General features: G+C 38.3%; 1 protein-coding gene across 5 annotated transcripts in view; it reads right to left on the bottom strand.

The window, feature by feature from the left end:
* The window catches only part of SPTB (spectrin beta, erythrocytic), a 123,438-nt gene that overhangs the window by 81,322 nt on the left and 21,271 nt on the right, over window positions 1-20,845 (bottom strand). The window contains exon 1 of one of the 5 annotated variants that reach the window (XM_067461096.1): window positions 9,676-9,808. The exons of the other annotated variants lie outside the window; for them this stretch is intronic. The gene's annotated coding sequence lies outside the window, so the exon portion shown is untranslated. Of the gene's footprint in view, window positions 1-9,675; window positions 9,809-20,845 lie in introns of those variants that run through there. 5 annotated transcript variants of the gene reach the window in all.

Raw genomic sequence — 20,845 nt, forward strand, 5'->3', positions numbered from 1 at the left:
AAAGACCTTCCGGGACATTGGTTTTATGGTCTTCATAAACGTTAATGGATGTAGTAACAACATCTAATATCGTCCTTGGAAGAGATGTAGCAGAGTCTCAATGCACAGTTGGCTGAGCCCCCAGTGTCACTAGTATGTACTGGGTTCTAGCCTGCTTGATCTTTGCAATCACTTTGGTGATCAGAGGGAACAGTGAATAAGTGTATACAACAGGTTCATATCAGTTGCACAGACACCCATCTTTGGAAGACCTTACTACGTTGAGGGCTCTGAAGCAGAAGATATGCCTGTACTGAGGTTATGCAAACAGCTCAAAGATTTTCTGGAGATTGCCCATGTGCACCTTTTATTCATGAAAGGACACAGATGCCCTGCTTAGCACATCTGCCAGTGGTCTCCTCTTTCAGTAGGTGAATTGCAGAAGGGAGGCTGCCTCCTGGAATGCATCACTCCTGCAGTTCTATAGTAAAGTGGAGAAGGGTAGTGATTGTGTGCCCTCCCTGGGTTTGATTAAGTAGAAGACCACAATGATATTGTTTGTAACTACCTGGACTTCCCTGCCTTACAGTTTCTGCTAGAAGGAGCTGAAGCTTTATAACAGGCAAAAATTCAAAGGTATTGATGTGAAGTCCCATTTAATTTTCAGACCAATGGTCCCTGACAGTCAGCGTCACAGAATGCACTTGCTAACAGATGCATTGGTAGGGAAAGAAACTAAGTTGTGGAAGTAAAAATGGCTTCCCTGCTTTCACACATTTTGAATCCATCTACCAACACAGATAACCATGTACACTGCAATGCATGGTAAGTCTTTTGCATGGAGAGTTTGTCAAAGGTCTGAAACATGGCAGGCAGGATTTGAGAGCCCTTATCCAAAGTCTATGAGACACAAATAATTTATTCATGGCTATTGACCTTCCAGTGAGAACAAAGCAGCCTGAGAGAAAGGATAGGTCTGTGAATTCTGGCATCCTTGTGGTCTATGGAGCTGTAGTCAAGCTAGTCCAGCCCTCTTGCAATCTATACATTGTTCTATACATTCTGTAATCAAAAATTCTTTTTCTACAAAAGACTACCTAATACACCCATCTAAATTTAACTTGTTTTCTTTCTTCCTGATACATCAATAAATCCCAGAATTTGGTCTGCAGTAGTGAGGCAGTCCATCTAGTCTTTTGATACAGAAATGCTAATAGAGTACAGCAGAATTATTGCTAATGAAGATTTGTTTTCTCTCATTCTTGGTATTACTATCTCTTTAGTGTTATTATACCTGCAATATATTAAGGAAAAAGAAGACAAATTACAGATATTATGTCATCAGACTGACTGAGCAAGATCAATGACACAATGAAAAAGAACTACTATGGAGTCCTATGGTAGAAGAAAAGTAAATAAACAACAGTAATTTCCACTGAAATCAATATAATCTAAGCATAATGTTGAAGATTCATTTTAGATGTATTTCAATAAGACTTTGTGTATTATATTTTCTGGATTGCATTTATTTCCTTCACAGTGGTTGTAGTGAGGCCTTCATAGAAATCAGTAACAAACAATTAATTGGTCAGAGCTTCTTAAGCAGAGAAATTGGCCCAGCAGAGATAAACGTGGAATTATGACTAAGAGTCTATGTTTAAGCTGCTAATAAGGATTTAATGACTCACACAATTTAGTAAATGCTCATCTGATCACCGATTGTATACAACACAGCAAAGATACAATAAAGTCCGGATGGGTGTAAATAAGATTTCTCACATAACTATCAGTAAATGCACATTCCAAATGAATCAGATTATGTGGAAACTTTCTTTTAGCTAACCTATGAGATTACATTTTCCACATTTTATCTGTATTCTTACCTAGTATCTCAGCCTGGAAGACTCCTGGGGTTAGGAGTGTAGGGTGCAGACAATTTCAAGTTTAAATCTGGATTTTATATTTTCAAGCTTTCTGAATATCTTGCTGTCAGAATAACTAAAGAAGGCAGAGAAGTTTGGGGTTTTTTTTAATGGAAAGAAGGCTATTTCCAAATGCATAAATTATATGGAAAAATGGCTGGTGGAGATAGATTTAAAACAAGTCTCACATAAAATGCATATTTATGTGATGTAGTGGGCCCCATCCCCATCTCTTGCTCTTGAGCATGTATGGAGACCCCTGAATTTTATCAGCTGCCAGCACCCACTAATCCACCCCCATGGTTTACTAATTTACTGGGAAGTAACTGGGGGCTTTAGCTAACACTTTTTCCCACCTCTGACTGCACTTTAATTGTAATGGCTCAATGTTACGGAATCCTAGGAATAGTAGGCACCAACTCTTGGGTACAGAAAACTGACGTTTTTGTAAAACTACAAGTCCTATGCTCTTTATCCCTACATTTACTCTAGGATTAATATTACAGGACCCAATAACATCACCCACAACATTAGAGGTGCTTTGACATGTTTTTCCTCCAATGTGATATATGACATCCCATGCCAGCAATAACCCTTCATACTGTACTCTGAACAAGCAGAACATCTCTATGCAGAACAATAAATGGACACAAATCTGATATAATAATAATAATAATAATAATAATAATAATATTTATACCCCACTTTATCTCCCCTGAAGGGGCAATGCCTGAAAGGCAGTTACAGAACATTTCAATTTTCTTGGTCGTGCAGTAAAGGATTTACAGGTCAAAATCAAGAGTAATAACAAAACAGCTGAATTAAATTATAATCACCCATTTGTATCCATTAGCAGAAGTATGAACAAATAAATTGGCTTTGTGGCACACTGCACATATTAATACAAGAGCCCTTGCTTTAGCACCTGTAACAAAAATATTTCCAGGGAGAGTTTTAACTCAGAGAAATAGACTTTTGACAAGCAGACTTATTGCTTTCACATATCAATTAGTCATGGGCCCGAAATTTGTCCCATTCATTTCATTCGTGTTTCCATTTTGTTCCATCCATTCAGATGGCACGAAAGGGAAAGGCCTCCTGAAACAAAAATGCAATTGATACGAAAGGCAGGCAGACCTTGCATGGGGACTGAGTAAGGGGTGCTCCTCACTTGGCACTCGGCTGCGGGCCCTGCCGGGCCCAGGTACATAGGTCCAAAGGCGCCATCTATAGGCCCGGGCGCTTTGGGCTTACAGGTGAAATCCCCCCCCCCAAATAATGAACACAAAAACAAAACAAAAAAAACCCCAAATATCTGACCTCCTGATTTTGGAGGTTCAGACGAAAACAGATTGGGGCCCCCACCAAAAGCCAAATACAAAACAGATCAAGGTAAGTCCCAAATGCACAAGTCTAATATCAATATTAACTACCACTGTAAAAAACTGGATTGCCTCACCCAGACCTTAGACCGTATAGGGTAAGGGACATGATTTTGTATCTTTCTGGATCATTTTACATTCTATCTCAATCCCACAATTCTATAAGTGAGATATATATCCTGAGTTTTTAATGTCACTGAGGAAGTGCACTGATTTCCATGAAGTTCATGCCACATGAAAAACTAGATAGTTTAAAGATGCTGTTAAATTCCCCCTTCCTTTTTAAGTCATAAAATGCATATATTTGCAGGTGGAATAGAAAGAAAGAGATTGGAATAAGACTGATAATAAAATCATCCTGCATTAGCCGTCAACCAATCAATTTTCAAACCCAATATAAACACATTTAACACTTTATAGCTTTCTTTCACACATTCATACCAATTGCCAAAAATAGCTCAAAAACACAAGTGTCTCACATTAAGATCTCACAGAAAACATAACAGATATATAGGCAGTCCCCAAGTTACAGACATCCAATGTACAAATGATTCATTGTTAAGAACAGGGCTTTTTTTTGTCATGTCAGGAGAGACTTGAGAAACTGCAGGTTGCTTCTGGTGTGAGAGAATTGGCCGTCTGCAAGGATGTTGCCCAGGGGACACTCAGATGATTTTGATGTTTTTATCATCCTTGAGGGAGGCTTCTCTCATGTCCCCGCATGAGGAGCTGGAGCTGATAGAGGGAGCTCATCCGCCTCTCCCCGGATTTGAACCTGCGACCTGTCAGTCTTCAGTCCTGCCGGCACAGGGGTTTAACCCACTGCGCCACCGGGGGCTCAGAACAGGGCTGAGACAACAGAAAGTGACAGAAATCTACCCCTCGGAAGCGAAATTCACTCCTGAAAGAGTTATCCTTGGGAAAAAGAATCTCCACTGAAGCGTCATCATCAAGCCTTGTTTCTACGACAAGCCTTTTTTCCAAAATCCAATTATCACACAGTCAGAAACTGAAGTGAAAACTTCTGAACAGGGACACAGACAGCAAACCAAAAAACACAGTGGTGATAACCCTTTCCTATACTATCCAAAGCTTATACGTATCTATATCTATACCTTTATCTAGAGTTCCACTTAAAAATGTACCTATTCTGACTTACATATAAATTCAGCTTAAGAACAAATCTACAGAACCTCTCTTGTTCGTAACTTGGGGACTGCCTGTACATTATCCAAACCCATCAAATGGTGTATACAGTGAGCCCTCCCTACCTGTATTTATTTATTTATTTATTTATCTATTTACATTATTTCTATCCTGCCCATTTCAGCCCGAAGGCGACTCAGGGCGGTATACACAGTCGGCACAATTCAATGCCGAAACAAAATACATACATTGATAAAGCAAAAACATTAAGTGCAATTAAACATAAACGACAGTGCATAATAACAATTTAAAAAGAAACGATGTCCTCTGTTCAAATCTTCATCCGTTACATTGTCTTGGCTGTTCCTGGGTCAATTTCCAACTCTAGTTTGTCTGTTTACTCCGGGGTTCCGAATGCTTGCTCGAAGAGCCAAGTTTTTACCTGTAGATTTTGAATTTTCACATTCAACTGACTGCAGATTGAAAATGAGAATAAATATTCTGGGTTTTTGTAGGTTTCTCGGGCTATATGGCCATGTTCTAGAAGCATTCTCCCCTGACTTTTTGCATGCATCTATGGTAAGGATCCTCAGAGGTTGTGAGGTCAGACCATAGATGCAGACGAAACGTCAGGAGATAATGTCTCTAGAACATGGCCATATAGCCTGAAAAACCTACAAAACCCCAGTGATTCCAACCATGAAAGCCTTCGATAATAAATATTCTAATATCTAAAAAAATAATAGAATTTTTTTAAAAGCTCACAAAAAGAATAGTGGGATTTCTCATCTCTTCCCCATCTCTCTTGGTGGCCTTGCCAAAGAATCATTATATTTCCATGCTGTGGGCCAAGAAGCCACTGAGGTAAGGTGGGGAGTGAAGAAGGGAGGTGATGCTGGAGCATATCGTGGAGATTTATTGTGATTTGTGAGTGCAGGGTCTAACTATCCTAAAGACACCAGATTTTGGAAGCTATGCTGGGTTAATCCTTGTTAATACCTAAATGGGAGGCCACCACTGCCAGGTTCAGTTTCAGAAGAACTAACTGGCAAAACCACCTCTGAGGATTCCTTGTCTATGAAAACCTTAATGAAATTCATGGGTTTGCCAAAGGTTTACCATTTCTTCAATCTCTTTTCCTTCTCGTATGCAAATTGACCAGCCCTTGAATTCCTTTGGCCAGGGTACAAATCTGTCTAGAAAGTACACTCCTCACTCTGCCATGCCAAACACTTTTCTAATAATACCCTCCTGGCTCTCATTCCTGTCATGAGAAGATACCCAAGTGCTCAAATAGTTCTGTGTACTAGAATTGCTTCCCCGATTACTGAAATAGGACACTAGCCCAGCTTGGAACAGGAAGTGAGCTAGGATGGAATGTACGGCTAAACAGGCACCTGCATAGCAGAAGAGCAGAAAGGGGGTCTCTCCTAGCGGCAGGATCTCAGGAAGGAAGCTCGCCTGGCAAGGAAATGATCAAGCTGCTTGGCAGTTAGTACAACTTAGGGATGTTGGCCCAAACTTATCCTTACAACGCTGAAAGGCAGACGTGCTTTGTTCTGGATTTTCCACTTACAGAGGCCATGAATAACCTTCTAATATCTTTGAAATACTATACTTCAGTTGTATGGGTTTAAAAAAAATTACTTCAACAAAGCTGGAGATGGCTGGATCAGTACTCTGCAAATCCAATTATGGCTGAAAACTGAGAGGGTGGGATCCCCTACATCCAGTCCAAGTGAAAAGGAATAAGATGCACATTAGCCTAAAATGTGCTGTGTCTCTAGAGTTAATTCACTTCTTGAATTGTGTATATCCTTCTGGACCCTAAAGAAAGGTCAGTTTCGGCACTAATGTTGCCCTCATGTGCATCTCCTTCTGACTAATAACACAAATGGTTACGATTCACTGATGCCTACAGTGGCTGCAGGAAAAAGGAGAAGGTGCTTGTATTTTTAATAGTGAAAAAGACCAAATGTTATAGATTTAGCTTGTAGAAGTGCTGTTACTACAAACAGAGATGTGCTTGTTTTGGTGTCATTAACAGGAGTATGTACGGGAGATTGTTCATGGTGAGTAAAACATCCCAGGCCAGATCCAGACAGCATCTGCGTTAAAATAACGTGGATGTTTCTGGGGGGGCTGTCCACACCCACCCCAGAAAACGCGTGCTTTCTGCGGTGTGCTGTCCACACATTCTCTCGGGACTAGCCTGAGAAAACGTGTGGAGGCCCTACCCCCCCCCCTTCCCCCAAACCCCCAAAACCGTTTGAAAAGTAAAAAAATCTTACCAGGCCTCCAGTTTCCCCCCTGGAGCAGCTCTCCCAGCGCGTACAAATAACATGCCAGGAGAGTTGGGGGGGATTTTCCTTCTCCCCCTCCCTGCGCTCTCCTGGTGCATCATTTTTACGCGCCAGGAGAGCTGCTCGGGGGGGGGGGGGGACTGCAGGCCTGATAAGTTTTTTTTATTTTCAAAAGAGTCTGGGGGCTTGTGGGGAGGGGATTGGGTATTCCCACAGTTTGCTGGGCTTATTTAGCCTGGTAAACTGTGGGAATGATGTCTGGACTGTAGTTCAGACACTGGAGATAGTGGGTTTATCCTGCGCCTTCCAAGAAGCCATGGAATAAATCCACTATCAAATTAATTTGCTACAAACCAGGTTTTTCCTGGTTTGTAGCGAATTAATATGGGACTGTTCAGAATGTTGTTTGGACAGCCCCTCTTTATTGCGGGAGTTCCTGCAGTAAAGGCCCTGGACGGGCACCTGTCTGGACGGGCACCCAGAGAGAAAGCCCTTGGGATTGATTTCAAAAATAGTTTAATTTTTTTATAAAATAAACTTTGTACCTGAAGTAGAAACAGGAAAGACAAAAATAATTTTTGTTTTCTGGCTGAAAAATGGGTCTCCCAACACTCAAGAAATCCAATTAGGAAGAATAATACAATGGTAAGAAGTGTGTGCAGTTGTCATGCAGCATTTGTGAATCCAATTTTGGGAAACTGTTCTGTACAAAAATACATGTATTTTTGTATGAGAATAATGAATAAAATTGCTGATTTTTCCAATGAGTTTTTGCACAAGAATGTTCTTTTATGTAAACAAAATAATATTGTACAACAAAATCTTACAATATAATAATTTTGCACATTTTTGCACAAAATCCAGTAATCTTACACAAAAAAATAGTTGAATAATTTTTGTTGTACAAGACTGCTATTTTATGCATAGATTTTATTCAAGAATGCTTTTTTGCACAGAAAACAAATCTTGTGCAAACAACCCATGTGGCTATCAGGGAATGGGTGACAGTGTTAAAACATCTCCAGTCCCACAGACATAATATGCCTTTCTGCACAAAACAAAAAAATTTAGGATGTATAAATCCCTGGTGAGAATTGTGCAAAAGTATTTATTTTCTTCACAGAATGGGAGGAAATGAAATTATTTGTGAGAACAAAATAGTTTAATATTTTGAATCTTTAAGACTTATGAAGTAAGCAAAGTAAGGCTGATGAAATCAGCACACACTTTTTAAAGGGAAACTGTGTGGTTAAAATATGCATCTCTGGGTTGTTGTAGGTTTTTTCGGGTTGTATGGCCATGTTCTAGAGGCATTCTCTCTTGACGTTTTGCCTGCATCTATGGCAAGCATCCTCAGCGGTTGTGAGGTCCTCACAACCTCTGAGGATGCTTGCCATAGATGCAGGCAAAACGTCAGGAGAGAATACCTCTAGAACATGGCCATACAGCCCGAAAAAACCTACAACATCCTAGTGATTCCAGCCATGAAAGCCTTCGACAATACAATATGCATCTCATTTTAACATTTCTACCTATATGTATTATCTTGTTAAACAACATAAAAGCCAACATGGGCTCTTTTTCAAGCCAACTTTGACTCAGGGGGAAAAAGCCATGGAGCTTTCACACTTTCCCAAAAGCCTGGTGAAGAAGCCTTACAGAAGTGAAACACACCATAGTTCCTTACAGCTACAGTTGAGCTATCAGTTTTTCTGTCTGCCTATCCCAAACGTTCTTCTAACCCCACCCACTTCTTTCAATGTGCAAACATTGATACGGAGATGTCTTGACTGTTTCACAAGACTCATGCTGAGGACAATGTGCATTTTGACACTTTTTGAGCTAAAAGTTGTCATTAAGTAAATGTGCACATTTTCATTCTTTGCTTCATTTTTGCACACACACCCTTTTCCCTTATATCTCTTGTCTTGCAAGCAGACCTTTATAGTTTTTGTAAACTATAAAACACACAAATGGAGACAGAACCAGAGATCACATGTATAGAAAAGGAGCCATTCCCAACTTCAATTTGCTACACTAAAATATAAAACCACAAAACAACCCTCATAAATATACCTAATGCTGTCCTTGAACTCATTAGTCCCACAACATGCAGTGATCCAATCAGATCACAAAGGTGAAACTTCTGCAGTTAAAACACAAACAATTAATTTCTGATTTTCCACTCTAAATTTGTAAAATAGCTTGCTACTGGGTGTTCATATTTCATTGATTCCCTTAATAAAGTATTTTAAAAAATATTGAGGTGGGGGCAGCTTTTATACCTCATGCTAAACATTTTTTTGGGTGGAGAGTGGGGATATTCTTCTTCACTACTTCTAGATAGTGTACAAGTTGTGTGCGCTTGCCTGGCCAAAAGCTGTTCTTCCAGTGGAATGTGAGTACTCCAGTATCACATGGGAGAGCCTGAGCTATGCAGCTGTTTCACTCCCATTATAATCCAAACAGAAGCATTCTCACCACATATTTTAATTACACATTTTAGTCAACCTTTTTACCCTGCTTTTGAAGATAATGTCTCTCTTCAGAGCCATACCTCCTTGAAACAAACGGCAAATTCAGCAGAAGAAATCTTGCCAACAATGTATCTTTAAAAGAAAGTTCTAAAAATGAAAACAACTCCCAATTGGTCTTTACATAGAATATAACATATTTCACGCAACAAACCCCTAAACAAAGATCATCTAATCTAACCTTGCTCTGTTCCTTTCAGATGAAACAAGATTTTAAATGCTGAATTCAATTTTGAAAGTATAAGAAATGCTGCCAAAGCACATTATCTCTAAGGTACATCCAAGACCAATACAATTCTGAACAAATACACTGAAGAGGACTAGTATTATACTACATAAAACAGATGTGGTTGTCCAATTAGTATTCCAAACACACACATAAGAATAACTGCCCAGATAGGGTGCTTACCACAAATTCTCTCAGCTTAGAATTAGGGAAAGATATTTGTGAGGTGCCTTTAGCACAAAATTCCCAACTCCATACTCAGCAGCAGAAATAATGAATGACAACTGCCAAGTCTCTCTCTTTCTTTCTCACTCTCTCTCTCAGCAGTCTGGCATGATAGAGAGGGTGGGGGAAGTACATACATGCCAGTGCAGGTCATTTGAAAGATATAGATAGCAAGTGCATCCACATATATCTAAAACTGTCTGCAAGCAGCTGTCAGTTCAAAACAGTTCCACAAGGATCAGGTTTTCTCCTGCAACCCCAGTATATACCTCTTGTGAAAAAATGGACAACTGAGAACTATTATCAACATCCACAAAATCTTTCAGCGTGCATTGTCTTCTACAATCATTATGCTGCTATCGTGACTACAATCCAAGAAAGTTAGTATACCACATGATAACTTTCCCAAGCCAATAACTAATTGACTCAGTAGTAAACTTCCATTTGCTCCCCCCAAACTCTCTACCTACTGCACAAATGTTGAATTAGAAAGATGAGATTGTCGTTGCTAGCAACAGAAGATGTATTGCTAGAAACAACTCAATCAAGGGGCCTGCCTTTTGGGGATTAGGTTCTAGGTTTATATCGTTTATACTTGTGTAGAAGTAAAAAAGGTATGCCAAAAATCTACCGGTTTCTGGCCTTTTTGAATGTCTGGGCAGGATGAGAAAAGCGGGGTAGGTTCGCACTGGATGGACTATTCACTACCTGGCTGGCCTGCTTATTCTCCACTGCTTCCTTCACACCATATTATTTGAAGATACAAGCAAGCCAGCTGCAGAAAACCAAGAGCAGGTGAGGACTTATACATGAGGTTGATTAATGCACATGTATATAAGGTATATGAAATTAGTACAATGGCATCACACAAAGCTTAGTCAAAAATTGTAAACAGTTATATGGTTTGGTTGAGATTATCTATTTCATGAAGGACAGCAGCCTGCAATGCTTCTTCTGTGTTTAATTTATCCTTCCAAGGGCCTCCACATCCAAGTACTTACTGTTACCCTGGTGATCATTTAACTGCTGCTGTATGAAAACTGTTCAAGGCCATTTTTGCTACAGACGTTGATTTTAAAAAGTGGTTCTATACCAGCACTCTTGGCTTAAGAAAAATATGTAAATCGCAATACAACATATTTCTTGTATTACTTGCCACAACCTTTTTATTAATTGCTAGCAAGTCTTTCTTCCTATATGTGAGCATCCAGGGTTTCACAAAATACTGTACTATATCAAATTTCACAGTATGTCAAAGTAACTGTACGCACAAAGCAGATGCATATGAGACCTGAAAATGTGTCATATGCATCTGCTTTGCATATGCATCCTCTCACTATGAGCTTCTATTCTGCCTTCCCAATAGACAAAATACAACTTGAATGGAGACATTTGTAGTTACCTCCTCCACAGCATACTATGGAATATAGTTGGATCTCTATATTTATGGGTTTGAAAGTCACAGATTTGATTAAAATGTTATCTAGGTCCTAGTTGCACTGAAAGACCCCGAAAACAACCTAGAAAACATTTTAATCAAATCTGTAAAACTGATCAAGTAAAAGAACAGCATATTTTACTCATGGTTTCTCAATGTTTGCAGTGGTCATGTGCCCCTAAGTCCTGTGAATGCAGAGGGCTGACTGTACAACTCCTTGCCTAAGTGCAATGGGATGGGGGGGGGGGGATGTGCCTATTTAAGAAAGTGTGGATGACATATGCCTATGTCCAGTGCCTCTGAAGAAACAGGAGATCTCCAGGAAATCAAATTCTGTATGATTCAATTGCCTATCGGGAAGCCTAAATAAAACTAAAGGGTTACATCAGTTACAGCAGCCTTAAGTGCACCTTTATAGTAGTATTGTCATGCATTAGTTCTATGCCAAGTACTGCCACCATAATTTTAGAAATTGAACAATGAGAACAAGAGCCAGGATTTCTCTGACATTTTGCTTAACATATTAGAGATGAACACATATTTGTCTGGTTCAACCCATACACAAGACCTTGAATAGAATGTGGAAGGCAGCTTCCTTTTTTTGGTCACAATTTTGTACAAAAACACCAGCAAGTGAATCATACCAATTTTAATTAAACATGCTTGGGTATAAGTGTACGTGATTGCTGATCTGCATTATACAGGCACAAAACAGCTGGAAAACACTATGCATGTACAAATATTTTCTGCATATGATTTCTGTTTCAGTAGATACAGACTCAATGCCCCTGGAGCATAGGATTTTACTGTTGTTATTTTAACTTGTCAACGATTCCTGGAAGTTAAATTCCCTTCACACCTCCTGACAGGCACCAGCACAATCACATCAGTATGAAGGTTCTCTTTTAGCTGAATGCATTTTGAATGCAGACATATAATATTAAGCATCAACTCACAATTTATGCTGGCTCATGGAAAATCAGTTTTCAAATGTATTCTCCTTTCAATAACAATAAAATGCATTACCCTGATAAATTGAACACTGCAGAGTTCACAATTGGCTTGCCATTTTAAAATAAAGATTGACCAAAACAACCAAACAGAAAAAATGCTTACATCTACAGGAAGATTGGTACTAGTTGTGAACTGTAGTTAAATCTATACTCTGTACTCAATGTATATACAGAAACAAAACAAAAACTGGTATACATTTCAAGAAGCAATCAAGTTTGTTCAGGCCTTTCACTTTGGTTCAAATCCAAAGTATAACTTTCTTTTGGTTCATTTTCTGATTCTTTAGATGTCTGTACTGGGTGGAATTATTTTTATTGTTATTTACTTTATTTATACCCCTATCTCCCTGGGGGGACTCAAGGCGGAATTTGCAGGCAGAGTAGTTCCTTCTGATGGCATGTGTGCTCCATTACTGCATTTAAAGTCAATCCCATAGAATCTAATTTTTAGGATCAAATATAACCATTCATATCGGTAATGAAATGTAATCGTTTTATTATACACTGAAAAGCTATTTGAAAGATGAGATCACAGGTTTTACAAGATTTTCTGCCAGGAACACATGTTCCTTCATACCAAACTGTCCCTCCCCAGTTTATTTATTTATTTAAAACATTTATATTCCACTCTTCTCACCCTGAAGGGGACTCAGGGCGGAGCACAGCATATATACAGCAAACATTCAATGCTGGGACAAGAATTCATATACGCATACATAAACATTAAAAACATTAATCTATTAAAATACACCATTTAAAACCGTTTTGATAATAGTAAAAGATGCTGGACCTGCAAAAGAGAGAAGGGAAGGTTGTGTGAATGTACAGATGACCACACAAAAAAAGTAACCTGTTCTTCTCATTTGTGGTCTTTGTACTTCATATGAATGAGTGATTAGGAAGCTCACGCAGTAGTTGTAGTGCATGTCAAGTGGAATTTGAAGGCAAAACTGCCCTCTTAAGGCAGCATCTGCATGTGTTCAAGAGCCTAAGCAGTTGCGTGTGATAAAGTTGGAGGGCTGTGACTACTCTACCCAGAAGTAAAGAAGTAAAATGTCAAGAGGTTAAGGGTCAGGGCCACTACTTGATGTTGTTAGTATGCTGATGCCTTTAAAAGGTCTCCTCATTGTTGTATTCTGGGATGAGTGAAGGAAAGAGGCCGTTAACATTGAACTGGTTAGTGCAATATCATGGCTAATGGACGTAAAGGTGATGTTGTATGTCAGCCTGTTCAGCCTGTGATTGTGTCTAATGATCAGGTTGCTTTGGATGATGGGAATGACTATGTTGTGTCTAATGATCAGGTTGCTTTGGATGATGGGAATGATGGGAATGACAATGTTGCTCATGTTCAAGTTGATTCCTCTGATGGGAATGGGGATGCTGTCCATGAAGATGTTCCTGAAGGGAATGGGGATGATGGTCTATTTCCTGGGCCTGGTTTTAGAGATGTGCGGCCTGAATGCAGTTCAATTGATGGGTTAGAGGCCAGTATTGCTGCAAAGGGATTCTCAAGTTCTTGAGCCTGGGAAAGACTCTGTGCTGCAGTCCCCTGGTCAGTTATCTCCAGGTGCAGATTTTAATAAAGCCTTAAACAGAAGAAGTGCTTTTAGCCAGCAAAGACAAACAAATCAGAAATTAAGGTGCTCAGCCAGATTAAAGCAGAAGTTAGAAGTAAAACCAAAGTTAAGGAAAATCCATTCTTAGCTGTTTGGGAAACAAAGTAGGGATATAAGTGCCAAGTACTGAATCTTCAAACAAAGCAACGTTGGATTCATGATAAGTTCTTCATGCCAAGTTCCTGGAACTTTGTCTTTGTTTTATACTGCTTTAAGTGCCTTTGCTGTTATTTTGCCTTTGAAATCAAGCCTCTAGTTTCATTTACTTCTTTGGACTATTTCTCTTTGGCTAATTGCTTATTTTTCTTCCTAATCAATTGGATTTACCTTTTTTACTCTGGATTACTTTTTATTGCTTTGATTTCCTTACCTACAATAAACTACTTGCTATTTTAACTCAACTGTGTGGTGTTTAAAGTCAGAGGGGATCCTGGTCTGGGACCTCGCTCCCTGAAATATAGTAGAAGATACAAAATAGCTCAAAGGATGACCAGCATTCTGACTGAAGAAGTGAAGTCAGAAAAACACTACCACCAATAATCATGGGATGTGAGAGATTATAGGTTTCCTTAGGACATTCAGAACCTATAGAAGTTGAAAGTCTATAGTCAGTGAATCCCTCACATAGTGAGCACAAATAATAAAGATCTGGGTGGCACACTGTGCCCTAAGAGTGGGTCAGAAATCTGATCAAGGTTTAGTGGTATTGAGACAGATAGGAGACTCTCATGGCCAGTTTGGATAGGGAAGGTGTAATTTGATCATATGACTAGTATTTTAAATTTGAGAACTTTGATTATTGCCAAAATATTAATTAGAATATTAAAACCTATTTTCATTCCAGGTCAAATTGCAATATATTTATCATAATAAATTATTCCAAAACAAATCTGTGGAAATTCTATGTGTGGTGCCAGAATCTATGTGTGGTGTCATAAAAACTTTGTTTGTCTGTATCACTTTTGGTTGAATAGTTCAGTTTGGCTTGAACAGTTCAATTCCATAACTATTATGCTATACAAAATTGTATGAATTAAAAGGAATATTTTCATGGAAAACAAATCCTGGTACAGAATGGAAGCCTTCACTTTTATCATCTCAAATAAAGTTTTATAACAGCAAGAACCAACTACAATAAAATACAAATTCTCAGTAATGTAGAAGTTCAGACAAGGAAATACTTGCCATCTATTAAGTTCAATATAGTTTGATTTTGGCTACACGTGTTGGATTTAATCTCTGAGTTGACCCCAAAGAACTGCAAAAATCAGGTCCAACTATCTTAACTGTAATCAGTTTCAATGGTAACTATAACGTATGTAAGCCTGCAGGTTAATATAATAAGATTGACTGTTTTTCTTATCATGAAGTATAAAGCATCCTTTCCCCCCAGAATGTTCACAGAGTTTGATGGAATAACAGTTTCTTAATTTTAAAAATATTTCTCAGAGACTACGAGAGAACTCACTTCCTACCAGTACAGCATACAGTCCACCTGTCTATTGCATTGGTATGAAAAAGAGTGGCTAGGGCACCATACTGAAAATCATCTTTATCTGTCAAGCAAGAAAATTGCTCTGCACCTTTATCTCACTGGCGCACACGTATCTTAGAAAAATGCCTCATCAGGAACAGTTGACTAGTAGTTGGTGCATTACAACTAATGTAAATAATAATCCCACTAAAACAGAGAACAAGGAATAGACAGCTGTTTCATACAAAAAAAAAAAAATCCTGAAAGCAGTATCTTAAGATTTAAAAACTTTTTTTAAAATGGTAGTTTTAAGCTCCTATAAATCCACACATTTTCCAAAAGGCACAGAAATTGTAAGATAAAGCTCCTCAATTTCCTGCCACAGTAAAGCCATAAAAGATGTTGAATGAATTTAAATATAACGTTATTATTTGACATTATCTTCCAGCCTGTATTTTCTCTCTATGCAAACGGAGGTGGCAACATAGTATACTATCTGTGTATCTAACTTTTCACTGAGCCCTTATTTGCTTAAAATATTTTGGGAGAAATTGTTATAAAATCATCACATAATCGTGATGAATTGTATGTAGAAGGAATAAGGCTGATAAATGGATGAAGCATTTATGAAGAAGGAAATGCATGGAGACAAGAATGGAGGCTAATAATACAGAGAAAGACACAAGTCTAAAGAAAAATGAGAGGTGGGACATATATATATAAGTCCCTTTGAGGAGAGAGGGCGGATTAGAAATAAAAATTTGTTGTCGTTGTTTTACTGACATAAAAAACTCAGTATGTTATAGCAAACAAGATATATATGCTGGATTTCGTATCACAAAATCACAAGTCTAACACTGCCCAAGCATTTAGGAACATGTGATGTATTTTCAAATGATGCACGCAGATCCAAGTAAGGTGGCCTTTTGCAGTTGACAGATTGTGATTTTGTTAATGTTTATTGTTTCCAAATGCCGGCTGAGCTCTACTGGCACAGCAACCAGTGTGCCAGTTACCACTGGTACCACCTATACTATTATTATTCCTACATGTGTACAGGAATGAGTATGAAATAGGGAGGGTTTTTTTAAATGAATCAATTAGATCCCTCTGCATTTTAGGACTTTTATAATTTTCAATTTTTTATAATTTTATTAATGTGATATTTATGCATTGTTATTATACTTATGTCATTGTATTTAAACTTATGTATTGTTGTCTGCATGTGGCACTTGGAGTGCTTCTGTAAGCCGCCCCAAGTCCCCTTGGGGAGATGGTGGCAGGGTACAAATAAAGATGATGATGATGAGGATTATTATTATTATTATTATTTTAAGTTATAAGCAGAACAGAGTAAATCTGCTAGGATGTTCTAATATAAACATCCATGGTATGGTATGGGATGGGATGGGATGCTCTTAATAAGACTTTATTTCTGTGGTCTTACTCAGTTTCACTTTTGGTAAAAGATCATGGAATCAAAAAATTGGAAGAAACCACAAGGACCATTTAGTCCACACCTGATGCCATGCAGAAATACGCAATCAATGCAACCCTCATGCCATACAGTAATGCACAATCAAATCCTGCCTCTCTTACAGCATATTCCACTGTAAAACTGATCTTACCATCAGAAAGTTCTTCCTAATGTTTAGGTAAAATCTTAACAGGATAATGTTAACTAGATCAAGGAAAGTAATAGTACAATTCTGTTTTGGTTTTTAAACTGTGGTTTTTTTGGGGGGAAACTATTTTTAAAAAATCGGGATCTGGGTGGAATTGAGAGTGGGATGCGAGGTCAAGTTGGTACGTGGTTACTGAATGATCCATGCCTAACAAGTGTATTGTCGCCATTTTTAAAAAAGTTCAGCATATCTGTATGTTTGTAACTTCACATATCAACATTTAAATTCCTCATACAGCTTCATGTTATAGGATTGCAAGGCTGACCCTGCTAAGCTTCCAAGATCAGACAGGATCTGGTGCCTTTAGGGTTTTTACAGGCATCCTCCTGGATTACCCTTTTGAAAAAAAAAGTGCTCAGAAATCCAAAAGGATTTTAAAACTGTTAGAATGCAGCTGCAACTCCATTGTGACGATATATCAATATCACACAGGCCTTCACGATGCACTCCCAACAGTTCTGAACACCTCAATAAGTTCAAGGGCACTGATGACAAGAACTGATTCCTCAAAGGAAAAGATGAAGATCACTAGTGAAGTCAGCTATAGATCAAGCAGTGGGAGCTTTGTCCTGCAGATTTTGATCAGCTGAAAGATACACAGCATCCAAAGATGAAAATACCTCAGTACAACAAAGAATTAGCACCCTGCATCTATGATTCACTGTTTCATTTTAAGTAGTTCAAATAATTATTGATTGCATGATGGTGCCTTGCATACTCTTGTCGTTAAGCAAATCTCTGCTAGAAAACTATGAAAGTCAAATGGACCTCTTTCCTTTTCCACTTTATTTTTCAAACCAATATATCGTAATTCAATTAAGGATTCTCTTTGAAAATGTTTCAACTGTTATTAGTATGTCTTGCCTAGGACTTGACAGGAACTGTCAAGAGTGAGCTTCTTTGCATTTCTGGCAGAGCTTTGTGAATGTTCAGTGCTCCATTTTCAGCTATGACATGCCTGAGTTTCCCACAACTGAAAAACAAAAACATGATCTAAAATAGGGGAAATGATATTTTCAAACCATAAAATACTCAAAGAGACTCGAAGGAGAAGAGTACACTCTGTTAATGCAACTCCTTCAATCCCATGTTCCAAATAAAAATATAGGAGAGAGAATGTAGAACAATTATGATCGCATTCCTTTTGTTTTTATTTTGTATTAAGAATCCAATGGGTACTTTTTAATACATTAATACCAACACTACACCTGATAATGGTTTGTTTCTCTTACTAACACAAATGCTGATTTTCTCCTTTTTATGGGCTGCCTTCATTATGAAATGTCGTGTGTATATGTATGTATGCTTTCAAGTCAACTGTAGGGAGCCGCAGTAGTGCAATGGGTTAAGCCCTATGCCGGCTGAACCGCTGACCTGAAGATCTGAAGGTCGGTGGTTCGAATCTGCGAAATGGGGTGAGTTCCCATCTGTCAGCCCCAGCTTCCCATGAAGGGACATGAGAAAAGTCTCCCACAGGATGGTAACACATCTGGGCGTCCCCTGAGCAATGTCTCTGTAGACGACTAATTCTCTCACACCAGAAGCAACTTGCAGTATTCTCAATTTGCATCTGACACCATTAAAAACCCTGTCAATTTATGGCAATGCCATGAAATTAATAGTGTTTTTTAAGGTAAGGAATGTTCATTTTGCCAGTTCTGTTTTCTACACTACAGTCTACAACACCTGATATATACTGATAGTTAATGTAAATATATATTAGTTGTTAACTGAAAAGTAGGCAAGTTCAAGAGGTAATACAGCAAATTGTAATTCATTTATTTCTATGTTTGTAAAATGTACAGTTTTTAGAAGAGTCCTACTCATTCCTCTTAAATTTAACATGATTTTTTCTCGCAGACTGTTCTAATGAACTCAGGACTCAGAATGAGCTTAATCTCAAAGTCAAGAAAGGCCTCACTTCTCCTCACCTGTAAAGTAGAATAATGGCACATACAATAAAACAACCAGAGAGAAATATGTTGATGACCTTACTTTAGTATATCTACAGTCCAAGAATCTCCCATAGCCAAAGCCAATTGTTTGTAATTGTTTACAGAGAGTGCAGATTTAGAACTGCAGTAGCACGCAGCATCCTGATAACAGGCTTTAATCTTGATAACATCCTTTCATCCGAGAGCGTTTCACTTGCTAATGCATGCTGCACAAAGGGATCACTTTATCTAACCATAGATATATACTCATTGTTAGAAGACAGCCTTCTAACAGCAGAAAATTATTCTATCAACGATTCAGAGAGGAAACATGCATGCAGTGTATCTATGCGTTGTAAAAGAATGCAGAACTCTGCCTGAAGGACTAATCATATTTGTCTTAAAAGAGGTCACACGAGTTTGTTAATGGACACTCAAGAAACTCAATTTACTACCTCCTTAAAGTAACCTAGGAATGAACCTTAAATAAGAAGAGTAGTTTTGTTCAAAATGTAATCCTCTACATGCCAATTTTATTCATGATGGGCTGGTGAACTATAGGACAAAAATACATGCATAATTCATAAAAATACAGACTGTAAACTCAGAGAGGAAATAAATCCCTACTACCTTGATCAAAAAGGTATCCAATACATACTGATATAGGAGTGGGGGAAGAACTCATACGACACAGAAAATACAGAAGTGACAAACATGGCCTCAACATACCAGGAAATATGCCAATGACAAACTAACCATAATAGAAATAGTGTAAATATCTACATAACAAAGAAAAAAAAAGCCTCCACAGGTTAAGTAGAGTTGGGTCAGCAAACCTCCAATATGCACGAAATACCGTGCACTAGGCAGGAGGCACCACAATGACACCACTTGTTTAGCATACTGAGGTCCCTTCCACACAGCAATATAACCCAGAATTTAAAGGCAGAAAACCCCACAATATCTGTTTTGATCTGAGTCCACACTGCCATAGTTCAAAGCAGATAATCTGTGATTTTATTCAGCTGTGTCTTCTAATCCCTCTGTGAACAAAACATGTTTCTCAGCCACAGAGGTGGCCCTAGATAATTTTCAATGGTAAGCAAACAGTATTTTGCCCCCCCCCCCCCCAACCAATCACTGATATATATTTTCTGTTCGTCGTGGGAGTTCTGTGTGCCATATTTGGTTCAATTCCATCATTGGTGGAATTCAGAATGCTCTTTGATTTTAGGTGAACTATACATCTCAGTAAATACAACTCGCATTTGTCAAGGTCTATTTTCCCCCAAAAGCGCCTCAAGAGCGCCCCTGGGCAAAATCAACTATACTGCAAAGGCTTACTTTGCTTAATGTGTTGAGCCGCCCCTGCTCAGCCATACAAAGCACCTTTTGACAAATTTCCCACAATCTTGTGAATTCTGGGAGTGTACAAAATGGTTTTAGAAAAATCTAGCCTAAAATTGCCCCTATCATCTGACTCATGCACTCCCTATGTAAAGTTTATCTACATTATTATACCCTATGACATAATATTAAAGAAAATGTGAGTGAATATCATACATCATCATAGGCGATCACTCATGGCCAAGTATGGCTGCCTTCCAAGGGCAAAGTCTTGGCAGTAGGTCCATAATTGACTGTGAATACCTATTCTGGAGCCATATAGAGGACAGGATTGCACTTTATGGTCCCAACACATGTTGCATTTTTTAAAAGATCTAAGTATAAATGTTAATAACAAAATCATGGTTGCAATAAAATCGTATTAGGAAAGGTCTTAAAATTTGCTGCACAACTTTCTGTTTCAAAGTGGTCAACATTATTCTTTTACACAGAAAAGATAGAAAATGCATACAACTCATAAATTTACTACAAATTATGCAACTGATTAATGAAGGATCCTGTCTATAAAATGACAGGTTTACCTATTTCAATTGATATTCATTTTCCTTTTAAAAAATT

This window comes from Anolis sagrei, chromosome 1, assembly GCF_037176765.1.
Source record: "Anolis sagrei isolate rAnoSag1 chromosome 1, rAnoSag1.mat, whole genome shotgun sequence".
Lineage (NCBI taxonomy): Eukaryota > Metazoa > Chordata > Lepidosauria > Squamata > Dactyloidae > Anolis > Anolis sagrei.